The 11,661-nt window shown below is 51.9% G+C and overlaps 1 protein-coding gene across 5 annotated transcripts in view; it reads left to right on the top strand.

The window, feature by feature from the left end:
- The window catches only part of PCSK6 (proprotein convertase subtilisin/kexin type 6), a 157,509-nt gene that overhangs the window by 98,638 nt on the left and 47,210 nt on the right, over positions 1-11,661 (top strand). The window lies entirely within an intron of this gene.

Here is an 11,661-nt window from a genome sequence, read left to right as displayed (position 1 = left end):
TATATATACCTGCCCCTGGAAATTTCCACTACATGCATCTGACGAAGTGGGTATTCACCCACGAAAGCTCATGCTCCAAAAGCTTATAGTCCTGTTAGTCTATAAGGTGCCACAGGATTCTCTGCTGCTTTTACAGATCCAGACTAACACGGCTACCCCTCTGAATGTTAACTCAGGAGAACTCCCCTTAACCAGAGCTTGAGCTCTCCTGTTGAGAGCCGTTAAGCCCATTAAAATTGAGCCCCGGCAAAGCTGAAGGACCAAAGTTCTGTCTTCAAATAGCCTTTTGAGGCTATATGTATCAGAGACTGACAGGAAAGGAAGCTGCAGCTTCCAGTGTAGAGTATTGGTCAGTGAGTTGGGACAGTTGTGTTGCTGAGTCACTCTGTGACTCAAATCAAATTTTGTTATCGCTCTGTGCCTTGGCTTCCCATCTGTACAATCAGGATAACCGCTCCCTAGCTTTGTAAATCTCGTTGCAATTTTGGGGTGAAAGTGATGCATAATTGCAAAGTATCGATAACTTTTGCAGAATGGGCCCCAGCCAATGTTAATTTCCTATTTGGGGCAGTTAGTCTGCAGAGGGCTTAATTGAAGTGTATGTGAAATCTTTCAGTGTAAATACACCTCTACCTCGATATAGCGCTGTCTTTGGGAGCCAAAAAATCTTACCGTGTTATAGGTGAAACTGCGTTATATTGGACTTGCTTTGATCCACCAGAGTGCGCAGCTTTACCGCGTTATGTCCAAATTCGTGTTATGTCGGGTTGTGCTATATCGAGGTAGAGGTGTACATAGAATCAGTGAAACAGGCTGTCCCTTAGACTCTTTTTTTCCATATGGAAGATGTGTGATAGAGGAGGCTCCCGCAGCTGATCGGGATTCCTGCAGCTCCCCCACACACATGCATGCTGCCAATGGTCAGGAAATGTTTTCATCAAGCATTTTCCAAATAACGGCACTTGCTGGTTTTAATTACATCAGAAGCCTACAGCTCCCTGGAGCAGACACAATTAGAGCCTAACAGAAGTTTCTGGTCCAAATTTGAGCCACGTTACCCCTTTCTGCAGAGGCCCTCCTGGAAAGCAGGCAGATCTGAGATCCACCTCTCAAAGTTCCCTGCAGATTGTCCCTTCAGGGGGATGGGAAACAAATTGAGGCAGGAAATAACAGGGAGGGGAATTACTGTGGTGCGGGGTGGCTGCTTCATCGCTAACTCAAGTCTGGATGCCTTTCTAAAGGAGATGCTGTAGTTCAATCAGAAGTTATGGGCTTGTTGCAGAAATCGCTGGGTGGGATTCTCTGGCCTGTCATTCAGAGGGTCAGGCTAGATGACTGCAATGGCCTTAAAATCTAGGAATCAATGACTTGGGGGGAGAGGCGGGGGGCGATGGGGTCTCCCAACCCTGTAGATCTGGTGTATTCGTGAATCTGCCTTGTTGGTTCCTTTGCTTTCCCAGGCATCAGCGTTCCTGCAAAAGCTGTGCTGCCATTGATCCTATCGCTATCTGAACTTCCTCCTGAATTTCTATTAGGCGGTCCAGTGAGTGCACAGGGGCAGGGGACGAAGTCTGGGAGCATGGCCAATCTCATGGCCCCTACACTCAAAGCTGCAGGTTGGCCAGCAGGAGAAAGAGGTTTCCCAGGGGGCAGTACTCCTGGCCCTCTCTTGCTTCTAGCTGAGCAGGATGAAAACTCTCCTAAGACCCCTTGGGGACAATTCAAGCCGTTATCATGTATTCACAACCAATTCCAAGTTCCACAAAGCACCTGAGAGCAGGAAACATTTTTTCCCTACATGCAGGAACTCTAATTGCCAAGCCTATCTTTTTAAATTACTGAAGAAAGCCCTTAATTTGCTGGTTAGCTGTAACCTTTTGCCCAAGCACACTGCTGCAGCTGAGTTATAAATCTTTAGAATTGAATTTTAATAGAAATATTAATACAGCCATTATCTCTTAGTGATGGGCCTGTGCCAGCGTAATTCAACTGCTTGTTGCCACACCTTATTAATTTCTGAGCTAATGGGAAAATATTTATCCTGTGCCCTAATTGGTCTCTTTAAAATGGGAAGGCTGGCATGCTGATGTCAAAACCACATCAAACAGGGTCATGAGACCAGGAAGAATGCAGCACAACCTACTTCAAACTGATAATCTACTGAGGGCTTGTCTACACGGTGCATTAGTCCACCCCGGAGAGATGTAAATTCTAGTCTGCGTTAGCGTGTCATGCACTAATGGCCTGTATGGGCCCTGCTGGTGCACACTTAAAGTTCCCTAGTGCACATTAACGCAGGCCCATTTTGGCTCAGTTAGAGGCTTGGCCAAAACCCATTGAAGTCAATGGAAAGACTTTCATTGATTTCAGTGGGGTTTGAATCCAATTCTTTTTGCACTATGAAACCCATGCAATAGTTGCCAGCTTGCTGTTGGTTTAGCAGTGGTTTCATATGGAGATTGGGAGTGTTTTAAGTCTGCTTGCAGAAGTCTTGGCAGTTAGGTATTTCAGAGCTAATGAGAGGAGCATTTCTTGCCTTCCAATTCAATAGGGTTACAGGCTTAGGTTTATCTCAATAATGGCTAGAAAAGACAGCAGGAATTGTCGTTCTGTTATCTCCTCTCTCTCCTCTCAGTTAATGCTAGGGAGAAGAGAGGAGTCTTCCATTATTCCTCAGGCAAAAGGAAAATTAATTGTATGCCTGTTGCTGACTTAATATAACCCCACTGGACTTCAAGGGCTATCTTATGTCCTGTGCGGCCCAGTTAGAGTCATTATTGCATGGGGTTTAAGTCAGGACAGAATTTGGTCCTATGTACAGAAGACTAAGGATCTGACTGTACCATCTCTTCTCAGCATAGATGTGAGGCATAGAACTCTGCAAATAATGAATTCTTTTGGTTTGCTGGTAATTCTGAAAAATTGGGGGGAAATTATTTTGGGCTGAACCCAAATTGAAATATTTTGCGAATTGAAAAGTTAAAAATAAAAATTGGTGTCTGTCAAAATGCATTTTTTTTTCAATTTGAGGGATTTTTCTGTGTGTTTTTTAAAATGTTTTAAAATAAATTTGGAGGAAGTTTCTAAGCAGAAAAGCAATTATGAATAAAAAAATTGAAATGTTTCATTTAAAAATGTGAAAACAATGTTTTTGACTTGCTTTGATTTTTTTTTTTTTAAAGCATAAACAATTTGGCGAAACCAGCACAAATTCACAAAACGTTTTGGGGTTGCTGACTGCATTTTTCATCCAAAAAGTTTCATGCAGCTCTAGTTAGGAAGCCCGTGCTTTGAAAATCATGATTAACACTTGAACTTATGCTGTTGTAGCTCTGACATTGTAATTCACAAAGGACTCGAGGAAAAATGTCAATTCCTGACATCCTTATCAACTACAAAATCAGTGATAAATCTCCCTCTTTGTGTACCTTTCACAACTGGTGACTGATTTCTAAATCATCTGAACAGTGCTTAAGAAAATCTTGGACTATACTCTTAGATGTCCAGCTTTTTTCTGTTTGTAAGTTGATGGATCTTAACTTTTAATAGACAATCAGCTCATTTTGCCTTTTTGCTAAACCCAGCTTTAAAGAGTGTCAGGTTACAAAACGTTGCACTGCCAAACATACAAAGCACATCTCTTTCTTCATGGAAGTCCTGTCAGGGCCTGTGGACGTGGAGCCAGCACCTTTGTACACTCCGCCAAAAACCTGAATTAGGAGGTCAAGTTTTAACAGATTCAGAAAACCCTAGAGACACTTTAAATTCGTGCTAGAAAGTGGCCCGTTGAAGTACCAGTAGTGGTTAACGAAAGGTTCAAATACACTTCATATCTAGGTAGAATTATCTGTTGGTAGAGAACAGCAGAACAATTTGGCTATTAAGCTGTATTTTTTCCAACTCTGTTAATCTTTCCTATGGAAGTAACTCCTTTTGTGGCTGTGAGGCAGGCAAGATAATGAAAACCTAACCACAGCAGGAAAGCACCCAATTTACCCCTTGTAGCCAGAGGCAGGGTCAACAAAGAGATTATCAGCCCAGCAGTAGAACAAGACAGGTAATAAACCATCCCTCTGCCTTGAAGTCTCAGAACAAAACACACCCTTGGAACTGATTCTGCTAGAGGAAGCCTGCTGTCTTGTGATGCGGAGGGAGAATCAGAACAGGATTTCTCTGCAATATGTAGGCAGGGACCTGCCTGGGTTCATTCCAGAATATCCCCCTGACACATGCCAACTCTCTTCCCTGATAAGGGGAAAGCCCCAGACAGCTGGGCACCATCCCCGTGACTGTTCCTCCAGCCCTTTTGTTACTGTTTCGGGATTGACCATCAAGCTAAGTGGGCTTAATACCGTGTCCCCTAAGCGTTTAAGTTGTGGAAAATGGGTAGAGAAGCAAAGTATCCATTTCAGAAGACGGCACAGCTTATTTTAAAAGGTACCAAAGTCTATGTCAATCAACCAACATTATGGATTTCCAATAGTAGTGTTAGGAACAGCTCTAGCTTTCCTGCCCAGGTCCATAGCTTCACTGACATTCTCTTTATACTCCAGCAGAGAGCCCTTAACTATTGATGGAGCACCACTGAAAGGCTGCCCTGCCCTGCAGGTATTGCCAAAAATACACATGGATCATTCATTAGCATGACCTACCTGACATCCCTAAAAGGACAAGTCAAGGGCTTGCATACCTCAGCGTAGTATCCCCGCAAAGCCTCCTCACTGATGGAGGTGGTAATGTGAGAGACATCCAGATCTGCTAACGTTTAACACGATTCCCAGCCAACGTCAATGTTTGAGCTGGGATGTGCTCAGCAATGGTGCTGAACCGGCTCTGTCACCGTTGTATTGCACCTCACACTTTCTCTGATTCTTGGAAATTGTTCTGATGGGCAGGGGTAGCAGTAGGAGGAGATTGTTGCTTTTTATTGTCAAAATACAGCTCTCGCTCTCTTTTTCACTAGCCTAATGCCATTGATGTCATCCCTCATTAGCACGGGGGCAAATGAGAGCCGACTGTGATCTAGATATGGCATTACTGTCTAAACATGACCTAAAGAAAGCTTAGACAAAGATCCTCCTCTATCACATCACCCCTCTGTTCTTCTTCGAGTGATTGCTCATATCCATTCCAGTAGGTGTACGCGCCACTCGTGCATGGTCGTCGGAAGACTTTTACCCTAGCAACTCCAGCGGGCCGGCAGGTCGCCCCCTAGAGTGGCGCCGCCATGGCGGGTAATATATACCCCTGCCGGCCCGCCCGCTCCTCAGTTCCTTCTTACCGCCGTGTCGGTCATTGGAACTGTGGAGCGCGGCATAGCTGATCTCCACGTCCCTAGCTTCTCTTTGTTCTACTGTTAGTTTTTGTGTTAGTTACCTAGTTTAGTATAGTTATAGTTATAGTTCGTAGTTTTAGTGCATATAGTTCGCGGGTTCGGGGCGCTAGCCCTCGCCCGCTCCCGGCGCCGGGCTCATGCCTGGTTCGCCGGGGTTCAAACCGTGCTCGGCCTGTAAGAAGCTGATGCCCACCAGCGATCCCCACAACGCGTGCTTGAAGTGCCTGGGGGAATCGCACATTTTGGAAAAGTGCCGCATTTGTAAGGCATTCCATCCGAGGACCAAGAAGGAGCGAGACCAGAGACTCAAGACGCTCCTCATGGAAGCAGCACTTCACCCTGCATCCTCGGCACCGAGTGCCGCTTCGGCTCCGGCACCGGATCTCTCCGGTACCGCGAAAGTGCCTCGGCACCGCTTGTCTCTGGCGCCGGGTCACGGGAAGAGGCCCTCCACATCCTCTACCCCGGCTAAGCAGCCCCGAAAGGAGCTCCCGACACCGGCACCGGCCGTGTTGGCCGTGCCAGGGACTTTGTTGACTCTGGGTCTGGCGGGTTCGTCGAGTCCGATCCCTCCCAGCTCCCCGCCAAGATCTGGGGTAGAGCTGATGGTCCTGTCCACGCCCGAGACCTTCTTGTCGGCCAGGGACCTTATTGCCTTGACGGAGCCTGCGCTGCACCAACCCCCGGCACCGCCGGCGCGGGTTTTGCAATCTAAGGGCAAGCCTACTCCCATGCGAGCATCGTCCCCGGACTCCCCGTCTCGGCACCGATCAAGATCCCGGCACCGATCCCGGTCCCGAGGGAGGTCTCGCTCCTGGCGCCGCTTGCAGTCCCGGCACCGCTCTCCATGGCGGCGCCGGTCGTACTCGCGGCGAAGGTCGTCTTCGCACCGGTCCCGATACTCCCAGCACCGTTCAGGCTCTAGCCACCGATACCGGCACCGAGATTCGAGGAGTCGTTCCCGCCATCGACGATCAAGATCCCGGTCGACCTCCTGGCACCGAGCTGGTGGCAGGTCCCGGTCTCGATCGCGGCACCGGAACGGCTCACGGCACCGATCTCCGGCACCGAGGAGATCTTCGCCGTCCGCGGCGCGGGACCCGTACCATTCCCGTTCGGCTCCACCATGGCCCTCTCGACAAGGCTCTGTTTCTTCGCGGGCGGAGAGCATGTACCTGGAGCCTGAAGGTCCCGCCGCTCTATTTCCTCAGAGTCATCAAGAGCATGGTCCACAACAGTGGGGCTTCTGGACCACTTGGGCTTATCATCAGGCCCAGGGCCCTCAGCAAGTTCCCCCACATTCCTCTGTTTCGGAGCACAGGGCGCCGGAGGCTACGTGTGCACGCCCTCCTCCATCCCCTGCGGAAGAGCGGTCGTCCCATGCTCCGGATGCTGAACTCCCGCAGGAGGCTGAAGTGGCACTCCAATCTGAGCCGCCACCAGACCCGCTCCTGCCAGGTCTCTCCTCATCCTCCTCCCCAGATGAGGCGGTGGCGGGGACGACGTCCACCAGTCCCCCGCCCCTGGACCTCAGGGCGCACCAAGATCTCCTCAGGCGAGTGGCACAAAATATGAGCATCCAGGCCGAGGAGGTCTCCGAGATTGAGGACCCGGTCGTCAGCATACTTTCGGCTGATGCGCCCACTCGTGTCGCCCTGCCCTTCATACGGACCATACAAACCAATGCCAACACCATCTGGCAGTCGCCGGCCTCCGTTCCTCCCGCTGCTCAGGGGGTGGAACGGAAATACATGGTCCCATCGAAGGGCTATGAGTACCTCTATGTCCACCCGCGTCCGTGTTCCCTCGTCGTTCAATCTGTGAATGAGAGGGAACGCCATGGACAAGAAGCTCTGGCCCCCAAGTCCAAGGAGGCGAGACGGATGGACCTGCTAGGCTGCAAGGTCTATTCGGCAGGGGCACTACAGCTGCGGGTCTCGAACCAACAAGCTCTACTCAGCCGCTACTCGTTTAACACGTGGGCAGCGGCTGATAAATTTAAGGAGCTCCTCCCACAAGACGCTCGTCAGGAGTTCACCGCCCTCCTGGACGAGGGGAAAAAGGTCGCCCGTACATCTTTACAGGCGGCTTTGGACGCAGCAGACTCTGCCGCCAGGACTCTGGCCTCCAGGGTCACTATGCAACGTATCTCCTGGCTTCAGGTCTCTGGCCTTCCTCCGGAACTCCAACATACCATCCAGGATCTTCCATTTGAGGGCCAGGGCCTGTTTTCAGATAAGACCGACCCTAGGCTGCAAAGCCTCAAGGATAACAGGGTCATTATGCGTGTCCTTGGGATGCATACGCCGGTGACCCAGCATAGACCATTTAGGCCTCAGCAACAACGCAGGCCTTACCCCCCACCCCGACAAAGATAGGACTTTGGCAGGCGCCGAAATAGGAACGGCAAGCGCAGGCACTTCGGTAACCAGGGGGGTCAAACCCAAGGTCCCACCAAGCCTTCCTCCGGGCCGAAGCCCTCATTTTGAAGGTGCACCCGAGGGTGCTGTACCAGTCTCTTCCATGGATCCATCTCCTCCCTTCTCCAACTGTCTTTCGTTCTTCCTCCCGGCGTGGCGCCAGCTCACTTCAGACCGTTGGGTCCTCCGCACGCTGTGGTTTGGATACCACCTGCAGTTTGCTTCATACCCGCCCTACCGCCCCCCTCCCTCGTCCCTCTTCAGGGACCCCTCTCACGAGCAGATCCTCCTCCAGGAGGTGCAAACACTCCTCGACAAAGGGGCTATAGAGGAGGTTCCACAGAATGAGACGGGCAGGGGATTCTACTTCCGCTACTTTCTCATCCCCAAGGCCAAGGTAGGTCTACAACCCATCCTCGACCTGCGCGAGCTCAACAAATACTTACTGAAGTTGAAATTCCGCATGGTTTCCTTGGGGACCATTATTCCTTCCCTGGATCCAGGAGACTGGTACGCCGCCCTCGACATGCAGGACGCATATTTTCATATAGGCATTTTCCTGCCCCTTCGGAGGTTCCTGTGCTTCGTAGTCGGCGGCCATCACTATCAGTTCATGGTCCTCCCATTCGGCCTCTCGACGGCCCCGAGAGTTTTCACCAAATGCATGGCCGTAGTCGTCGCCTTTCTTCATCGCAGTCGGGTGCACGTGTTTCTCTACCTCGACGACTGGCTTATCCGGGGACCATCAGAGGACCGAGTCCTCGGCCACGTCCGCATGGTCAGCCGCCTTTTCTCAAGTCTAGGCCTGATGCTCAACGCAGAGAAGTCCATTCTATCCCCTACCCAGAGGATAGAGTTTATCGGCGCCGTTCTGGACTCCAGCATGGCCAGGGCCGTTCTTCCCTCGCCACGATTCCAGGCTTTGACAGCCATCATCCGCAGACTTCAAGCAGTGCCTCTAACTTCTATGCGTACTTGCCTGACACTCTTGGGCCACATGGCGGCCTGCACTTTCGTCACGGCGCACGCCCGACTCCGCCTCCGGCCTCTCCAGTCCTGGCTCATCGCTCAGCTCCGCTCAGCCAGGTGACCGTTAGATACGATCATCACGGTTCCACAGGGCGTGCTCCTCTCCCTCCAGTGGTGGCTGGATCAATCCGTCGTATGTGTGGGGCTCCCGTTCCATCCGCCGCAGCCCTCACTGTCCCTGACAACGGACGCATCGGACTTGGGATGGGGGGCTCACCTGGGGGCCCTGCGGACCCAAGGTCGATGGTCTCCCCCCGAACTCGCCCTCCATATCAACATCCGGGAACTGAGGGCGGTCCGCCTTGTTTGTCAAGCGTTCCATCAGCAGATCCAGGGCCGCTGTGTTTCGGTGTTTCTCGACAACACGACCGCAGTCTACTATGTGAACAAGCAGGGCGGGACGAGATCTCCTCTTCTGTGTCGAGAGGCCATAATGTTGTGGGACTTTTGCATAGCCCACTCAGTTCACCTAGTTGCTTCCTTTCTCCCCGGGGTTCGGAATACCCTGGCAGATCACCTCATTCGGTCCTTCTGCGCCCACGAATGGTCCCTTCGCCCAGACGTTGCCCTCGCGCTTTTCCGAAGGTGGGGACATCCCCACATGGACCTCTTTGCATCTCGCAGGAACAGGAAGTGCCCGATGTTCTGCTCTTTCCAGGGCCGCGAGCAAGGCTCGGTGGCGGATGCATTTCTGATTCCATGGGTGGTGCACCTCTTCTATGCGTTCCCTCCATTCCCGTTGATCCCCAAGGTCCTTCTGAAGGTGCGCAGGGACAGGGCCCGTTTGATTCCCATCGCTCCGGCATGGCCCTGTCAGCACTGGTACTCTCTGCTGCTGGACCTGTCGGTAGGGGACTCTGTACCCCTGCCCCTTTACCTGGACCTGATCACGCAGGACCACGGCCGGCTTTGTCACCCAGACCTCCAGTCGCTGCAACTCTCAGCGTGGCTCCTGCGTGGCTAACTCGGTCCGAGTTGCATTGCTCTTCTCCAGTGAGAGAGGTACTTCTGGGAAGTAGGAAACCGTCTACAAGGACGACGTACGTGGCCAAATGGAAACATTTTACGTGCTGGTGCGCGGAGAAACGCTTCCACCCCACTGATGTTTCCATCCCGATCGTCTTAGATTACCTTTGGTCGCTCAAGCAGCAAGGCCTGGCGGTGTCCTCTCTCCGAGTTCACTTAGCGGCCATCTCCACCTTCCACCCGGGGAGCGACGGCCGCTTGGTATTCTCACACCCGATGGTGTCCAGATTCCTCAAGAGGCTGGAGCGCCTGTACCCCCAGGTCCGCCACCCATCCCCCTCCTGGGATCTTAACCTGGTGTTGTCCCGTCTTATGTCTCCCCCGTTTGAGCCGCTGGCTACGTGTTCCCTCCTCTACTTGTCATGGAAGACGGCATTTCTGGTGGCAATCACTTCCACTAGACGCGTGTCAGAGCTGCGCGCCCTCGTGGTGGACCCCCCGTATACGGTGTCCCATCGGGACAAAGTGCAACTGAGGCCGCACCCCGCGTTTCTTCCCAAAGTTGTCTCCGCCTTTCATGTCAACCAGGACATATTCCTACCCGTTTTCTTCCCGAAACCTCATTCGTCTCGCAGGGAGCAACAGTTGCACTCCTTAGACGTGCGTAGGGCGCTCGCCTTTTATATACAGCGAACCAAACCGTTCCGTAAATCCATCCAGCTCTTTGTCGCCGTAGTTGAGCGGGTTAAAGTGTTGCCAGTCTCCTCGCAGAGGATCTCCTTGTGGGTGACGTCCTGTATACGGACCTGTTATGACCTGGCCCATCTCCCTTCGGGCCAGATAACTGCACACTCTACTAGAGCCCAGGCATCGTCGATGGCATTCCTTGCACGAGTGCCCATCCAGGAGATCTGCAGGGCAGCGACCTGGTCCTCCGTGCACACCTTTGCTACCCACTATGCCCTGGTCCAGCAGTCCAGGGATGATGCAGCCTTCGCTCTGCCGTGTGCACCGTGGACCTCTCACTCCGACCCCACGCCTAGGTAAGGCTGGGAATCACCTAATGGAATGGATATGAGCAATCACTCGAAGAAGAAAACACGGTTACTCACCTTGTAACTTGTTCTTCGAGTGTGTTGCTCATATCCATTCCACACCGCCCTCCTTCCCCACTGTCGGAGTAGCCGGCAAGAAGGAACTGAGGAGCGGGCGGGCCGCAGGGGTATATATCACCCGCCATGGCGGCGCCACTCTAGGGGGCGACCTGCCGGCCCGCTGGAGTTGCTAGGGTAAAAGTCTTCCGACGAACGTGCACGCGCGGCGCGTACACCTACTGGAATGGATATGAGCAACACATCTCGAAGAACAACAGTTACAAAGGTGAGTAACCGTGTTTTCTTAAGCAAGAGCCTAGTGGATTTTCACCTTTGGCTGAGGAAGAAGTCCCCTCCTATTAGAGTTTTGAGTGGTCTGATGGAGCCCTCGCTACTGAATTTCTTCCTCTCCTCTCATCACAATTTCCTTTGGCTCAGGAGAGGCCTTGGTCTCAGTGAGCCTGTATCTCTTTGGGGACTCCAATCCCATTTTCTCACCCAGCAGAATTAAAATCTGGACTAAATTCAGACTCTTCGGCTCTGCACCTGCAGCAGCTAAGCGAGCTAACTGCGACTGCTTTGCTCAGTGTAGGCTATAAGCTAAAGTTAAAGGAAAGGTGGCTTTGTTAGCCTGCAAGATACGCTTCAGGCACCTTTCCTCCCTTTCAGTTTTTTCCACCAGAAGTAGAAGGGAATGGAGCCACCTGGATTCTTCACGAGTTCTCCTTTCAGTTCATCCTGCAGACCACTGGAGTTGCATGTGTACCGTGCAGGGGAGTCACAGCAGATCTTTCCTCTGCTCTGATGTGTGAAGGAA

Source organism: Chelonoidis abingdonii, chromosome 9, assembly GCF_003597395.2.
Source record: "Chelonoidis abingdonii isolate Lonesome George chromosome 9, CheloAbing_2.0, whole genome shotgun sequence".
In the NCBI taxonomy this organism is placed as follows: Eukaryota; Metazoa; Chordata; order Testudines; family Testudinidae; genus Chelonoidis; species Chelonoidis abingdonii.
The sequence above is the reverse complement of the archived record's forward strand: the minus strand, read 5'-3'. Positions and strand labels throughout refer to the sequence as shown.